This window comes from Melanerpes formicivorus, unplaced genomic scaffold, assembly GCF_026170545.1.
Source record: "Melanerpes formicivorus ecotype bairdi unplaced genomic scaffold, bMelFor1.0.p_v2 SCAF_3, whole genome shotgun sequence".
Taxonomy (NCBI): domain Eukaryota; kingdom Metazoa; phylum Chordata; class Aves; order Piciformes; family Picidae; genus Melanerpes; species Melanerpes formicivorus.
The window spans coordinates 7200340-7207401 of NW_027142355.1; positions in this window are offsets into that span (position 1 = coordinate 7200340).

Here is a 7062-nt window from a genome sequence, read left to right on the forward strand (position 1 = left end):
AACTGGACACAGTATTGGAAAAGTTTTCAAAGGACCTTTAGAATTCATCTGAATGTCTTTGATAACAATAATTTCATCAGAGAGGAAAAGACATGAATCAGCCAGATTTCCAAATGCCCTGAACAAACTTGTTTGTCAGACTAAGAAAATGTTGAGTACCCCTATGGCTGAGTGAAAAGTCAACAAGTTAGTTCCTTATGCAAGACAGGTTTGGGTATTATTTTGTTTTCTTCATAAAAGAACTATGCTACCTACATTTATCCTCCAGCCATGGGCTGAATTCCTTTGTAATGAAGTGAAACTGTTCCAGTCCTGTTTTACCTGTTCTTCAGCTTCCTATGTCACTTTTATTTTGCTCATGATCTTTCTTTTTTTTCCCATGTATGTTTTAGTCTTGTTCAGAACATGATAGTCACATAAGCAAAAGAAAAAACTTAAAAAACACCACACGTGTACGTGGGTTTTAGTTGTTGATTTTATCACATATAGACTGTCCTGAATGTCTACTGGTGGTTGCTTCTGGTCTAGCTGTCCCCACAGTTCAAGCTGTGTTTAGGCTTAAATCTACATGCAAAACGCTGCTGTCAAACACTGCATTACCAAAATTATTCAAAATCAGATGGAAAACTGTGATCCTCCAGGATATTCAGATAAGCATTGTTGACATTTGTGTCATTTGTTTATGTTTCTTCTTTTGTTAGTGTTTAAGACTCCCTGGCTGGAGGGGTTCAAGTGACAAAGATACACAGTCTTGGAATACGTCCATGTATCTGTCCATATGTGCATGTGTGTATTTCAGGTTTCCAGTAGCAGGATGCTATAATTGATAGACAATTGCCAGTATTTCATTGGGCTTGCTGCAATATTTCTTTAATGTAGTCCTTTAGCACTCATCTTTCCAAACTCTGCAAAGTGGTCCCGCCTCTTACTCTGTACAGCAGCACAAGCTGTCAGGACAAGTTTTTCACTCTGGCATAGCAAAACCTTATAATCTGTACCAGGATACAGAGCAGGAGGAAGAGAAATGCAGTATTGGGAAGAAAGGGATTTTCAGTCAAAGCCCTGAGCCCTGCTGAGTGTAGGAGTACAAGTCATTTTCATTTATTATTCATGTTGTTTGAGCATTAGTTTTACTTCAAGCCTTGTTGATAGAAGTTTTGAATATGTGCACTTATAAGTTAGTTAGAAAGTTTGTTACTCTCCCAAATAGCCAGTGGCTAAGAGCATCTCTTGCCTGGCTGAGCTGATCCTTTAGGAATACATTTCTCAGAGCTGACCGCAGAAGTGGGTCTCCCAGAAGATGTCACCATCATTTGCCCACAGACAGGAATAATAGCAGGCAATGTTCTTGGGCTGCTGACAGGGCACCTACGATATATCTGTGTGAACAGCCAAGTCATCCATAAATTACTTCTGAGCTGTGCAAAACACATGTAATATAGGGGGGAGAGGGACTAGAAAGATGCCCTGCCTGGCGCTTTCATTCACCCTTGCTCCCTGTGCTTTGGGTTGCATTGGTGACATAAAAAGAGATTTCCTCCTTCTGATTCCTGGGGGCATCCAGTACTCTCACTTTCACCATCTTGCCCCTGGCATGAGGAAGTGTGGATGTCCCAGCAATGGTTCCTGACCTTTTACAACACCTAGCAACACAACCAGTCCAGAATTTCTTGGTGGTTCTGCTCACTTAGCCTGCATGCTGCAGAACTCACTTTTCAGTGTGCATCAAGATCATCTCTTTCAAATAAATTGGAGCCATAAGGACTGCAATTCAGTCCTTGCTGAGTGAGCTCTGTGGGCCGCCCAGCATGCATGCCAGGGAGCAAGCATGCCACTTAAGAAATGCATGAAGTATCCATGTGCGCCTGACAGTGTCAAAATATTCAGTGTCTGTCTCTGTTTTCCCTCCAGATCATCCTTCCAAATAAATAGCTTGCTTCACACACACACACACACACACACACACACACACACACACACACACAAAGGATGAATTAGCTTGAAGCTTGACTTGGAGTCAAAGTATACGTACCATTCTGTGTCTGGCACTGGTGGGGCATGTGAGTTGCTGCTCACCTGATTCCCAAAACCTATAGCCTGGAGAGTGTCAGCACCATCGTTAATATCCCAGCACAGCTCCTAGCTGCCATTCTCAGACCTGTAATTTCTCCTCTGTCCACCATATCCACATAGCTAGCTGCTCCCCTGGCCTGCCTCCAGCGTCTCCAGCCTGTATCACGCCAGGCTGGTCTCACTCCTTGGTGAAGTAATAAGTAAGGAATGTTGCACACACTCGAATTTCTCCTTCTGGCAGGCAGACTCTCCATGCTGTTTGCTGCTTGCCTACCAATTACCCAGCTATACCTCCCTTTTTTAAGCGCCAACTGTTAACCACATGGACTCTCCTATATTTTACAACCTGCTGCAGACTTGAGTCAGCTGAGGGATCCTGGCCAGCAGCAGAGAATTGCTCAAGCTTATACTACAGCTGCCATTACTGCAGTACATAGAAACCCCATAGACTGTCTGAGGACTTCATGGGAAACCACAGCTCTCTCCTAGAAACATCCGGCATCCCTCTTGCATTTATACAAGCTTCCCCTTTATGCAAAAAAAGAAGTAGGATGGTGGATAATGCTGAGCCAGTAGACATATCTCAGACAAGAAAGTCAAGTTCAGCCTGCAACTCAGCAGAGCGTTGGTTTTCACTTGGCATCTTCACTGGCATTATTGTAGTTGTGCATTTACATCATATGACAGTGGGATTTTGAATATACTTGCCTTCAGACAGAGGTTCTCTTTTACTAATTGCCTGATCTCCATGTTTTGGGCCTGAAATGTGTGGAAAGAACTTTCAGCAGGAGAGATTGCCTGCTATAGGTGGCTCCATGTGCTTATTGCACTGTCTGGAAAGGGAACTCATTTGGGTATTATTTTGAAATTCAAAACTGGTGGGTGGATGGAGAAGAAAAATTTGTTTCTTCCTGCTCTATTCGTCTCACTTTCCTAACATCCATCTACACTCTGGATTTCCAGCCTTTTTAGTTTTGAGTGTTCCTGCTATTCTGATTTTCTCTGGTTTGGTTCTGTTCCATTTTATAAGTAATTTCCACCCCACCCCCATTTTCTTCCTTCTACATCACCTAACAAAAGTGATTGTTGTGGGCTGATCTATGCAGATGCTCCCATTTTTTTGCTACTGTATAGCATCATGCCTATGCTCTTCCACTGTTTTGCACTGCTATAGACAGAGAAATTGAGTGCACCCTCAGCAAGTTTGTTGATCATGGCAAGCTGAGTGATGCAGTTGATAGGACTGAAGGACAGGATGCCATCCAAAGGGAAGTGGACAGGCTGGAGAGGAATCTCCTGAGGTTCAGTAAGGCTGGGGGATGATGAAATTGAGAGCAGCCCTGCATGAAAGGACTTGGGGGTACTGGTGAATGAGACACTGAACATGAACCAATAATGTGCACTAGCAGCCCCAAAGGCAAATCACATTCTGGGCTGCATGAAAAGAAGCATGGCCAGCAGATCAGGAGAGGTGGGTTTGCCACTATGCTCTGGTGAGACCTCACCTGGAGTACTGTGTCCAACTATGGGACTCCCAACACAAGAGAGATATAGGCCTCCTGGAGCAGGTCCAGACGAGGGCCAAAAAGATGATCAGAGGGCTGAAGCATCTCTCCTACAAGACAGGCTGAAAGAACTGAGGCTGTGCAGCCTGGAGAAGAGAAGACTCTGGGGAAACCTTATAGCTGCATTTCAATATCTGAAGGTGACCTACAGGAAGGCTGGGGAAGGGATGTTTAGAAGGGTTTCTAATGATAGGACAAGGGGCATTGACTTTAATCTAGAACAGGGTAGATTTAAGTTATACATAAGAAGTCCTTTACAAAGAGAGGGGTGAAATACTGGAACAGGTTGCCCAGAGACATGGTTGAGGCCCCATTCCTGGAGACATTCAAGATCAGACTTGATGTGGCCCAGAGCAGCCTGATCTGGTTGGAGATGTCCCTGCTCACTGCAGGGAGTTGGACAAGACGACCTCTGAGAATCCCTTCCAACACGACACAATCTGTGATTTGTATTTAACACAAACTAAATGTGTGAATCTCATCAAGACCCTGCTGAAGTATTTGAGAATGAATGATACTGGTGTTTTAAAGAAAGTCAGCATCAGTCCTGTTGGCAAGTTTTTGCTTAGCCTACTCCTGCATTCCTTAATTGTTACTGCATCTGCATTGTAAGAGGCAGCCCCTATTGAGTGCTTTCATACCCAGAGTGGACACATTTCTCCGCCCAGAACTTGTTGTGACACATCTGGTTTATATTGAGACTAGTGGGTTTCTGCTAAGCCCTCCAGCACAGAGAAGTCTTTGAGACATTTATTCTGCATTCCAGCTTAGAGCTATTTGCTAACGGAACAGAAACCAGTGCTGCATCTTTCATTTGAGAAGGAAAAAAAAAAAAAAAAAGACAACCCCCCCCCAAAAAAAAGCCACAACAAAACACCAAAAAAAAGTATCTTTTGGAGTGCAGCTTGCCTTTTGTTGTAATCCACATGGCGGCGAAGGTTGTAAAGACGACAGCCAGGGCTCAGCCTACAGGATGGAGTAACTGTATTGCTGCGGTCAGCACGGTATCTTAGTATTTCTCCTATGTCTTCCAAGGTGGTCTGTTTCCTAGTTAACAGTTTGCTGGTTTTACTTTTGCTTTGTAGTTTCTTGGTTGGTTGGTTGGTTGGTTTTTTTAACTTCTCTACAAGGAATGCCTTTGGCTGTGGTGGACTGTCTCTTAGAGGATAGATTTCCTATAGTATCACTGCAATATACAGTTCATATCTAACTCATGAGGAGAGACCTAATGTATCTTTGTCACTCACAAGGGCATTCTTACTTTGCAAAATAATTTTCTGGAGTTAATGAGGGGTGATGTGGACACTGGCACCGCTCTCGACTCTACTAATGAAAAATGGATATTTAAAGTAGTGGGGCAAATTCTTTCTAGATGTTACCTTTCATTTTAATTTACATTATTTTTTCTTCAGAGTCTTATAAATCAGATAAGTGCTGTTGAAGATTTAGGATGCTTACCCTTCTGTTAGAGAAACAGAAAAAAAATTACCCATTAAAGCAGTTTCAGTGAGAACTAGTACTGAAATAGCGTGTTTTGTTCTTAATTATTTTGTTGCAGGCTGCAAAACCTAAAATACTTCCTGCTGAAATTTGTTGCTAACTTAATGTTCTCTTTACTATTTAGAAGCACATTTCTTGGTAGCTTCTGACTTAACTGGGGCTAATTATCTTTCTTGCCAAACACATATTTTCAGTCCTTTCTGTCCTGCCTTTAGATGATATGTCAGCAAAAACCTAATAATAGCATTTGAATTAAACTTGCTGGAGGGGAGTAGAATGAGAAAGCAAGTTTTTCGTTTGGTTTGATAGGGTTTTTTTCAAGATTCATATTATGTGCAAAGTAATAAAATCACTGGCTTTTAATTAAATTAAAACAATAGTTTGCCTAAATTGTGACTACATAAAGTAGCTGTATGCATTAAGCTTCCATTTTAATTACAAATCAATCCAGAACACTTCCTGTAACATGACAAACACTGACATAATTTTCTTCCATAAACACAGCTGAAGCAAATGGACTGTTTCTTGATTTCTGTTGTGTGCACTTTTGTTATGTTTAATTCATTATATTCTTAGATTCCTGCTGTCACTCAGCCCCTTCTGACTCATTTGCACAATATCTAAAAAATGTATTTAGTTGTCTCTCTCAAACACGAACAGCAGCCTCTCTGAGGCATGGTGATGTTCCAGCTAGAAAAATCTGTCATAGGTGAGGTCTAAGCAGCAAAATGAATTGTTTTCCCTAGACCTTCTTGATTGTAGACCTCTTCTAATTCCTCAGTGTCCTTTCTTAATCAATACTAAATAGATACCTCTTCACTTTGCTTGTCTTTGAGCACTTTGCTCTTCAGTATTTGCCTGAATTGGTCCTGCATAAGGTCCAGATGAAACATACCATGCTACATTTGCCTTGTATGTGCTTATTACTTTGCAATCATTTTTTCACATATATACACATAAGAGTGAGCTTGTGAATGCAGAAAAAAGTAATCCTGAAAAAATCTTTTTGTCAGATATTCTGGTCTCTGTGTCTCATAATGCATAATTGTCATTTTGGTGTGGCCTGGTGGGTGAACCCAGCTCGCTGGCTGGCATGGCACATGAAGCAAAAGTGCCAGACACTATGTAAAACAGGGAGAAAACCTACAGCAGAAGCACCTGCTCTTTGAAGGCCCACCAAAGGAGCACCCCAAAGACACTGGTCATTAGTGAATGAGCATGTTAAACCTATTCCACCACTAAAGCTACGCTTCATGAAAGGTTTATAGCTCCTTTTTGAGAACATTGTTAAACTAATCTGAGTAAACTCTGTGTAGTTTAATCTGAATGTCCTTGCTGAAAATGGTATGTATCTGCAGTCCTCTCTTTCAGAGAGAATGCTTTGTTACTCTTTGTCAAAGAAATTTCCTTTAAAAAAAAAAAAAAAAAAAAAAAAGAGGGAAAAAGAGAATATCTTTAATCTACTAGTGGTTGTTTATGGATATGAAAATAATATAGGGGACTTAAGTCCTAGATTCAGGAGGAAGCACAACAGACAAGAGGGTAAGTTATTTTTTCTGTATGAGAGTAAAAGCCTAAATCAGTCTGTGCTCTTTCAGAAGGCTGGAGATATCTTTTATTTTAATGAGAACCATATAGGCTTTTGTGTGTGCTCAAATGCGCAGAATAAATTGAAACTCGTTTTCTGTGTGCTGTCACACATTGCGCCTGGAATGTGGTTGTGTTTCTGGCCTGGTGAGATCAGGTTGGGATTCTTTTTTGTTCAAATGTAAGGGTAATTCATTCTTCATCGTCAATTGATCTTGAGCATTTTCAAGCCAGCTGCCGATTGTGATACTTGCGCTACTGGCTTTGTGGTGTGTTCTTTTGTCCCCTTGGTAAGAAATTGCAAGCTCTAGTCTGGTGACCTTAACCTCTTTGGATG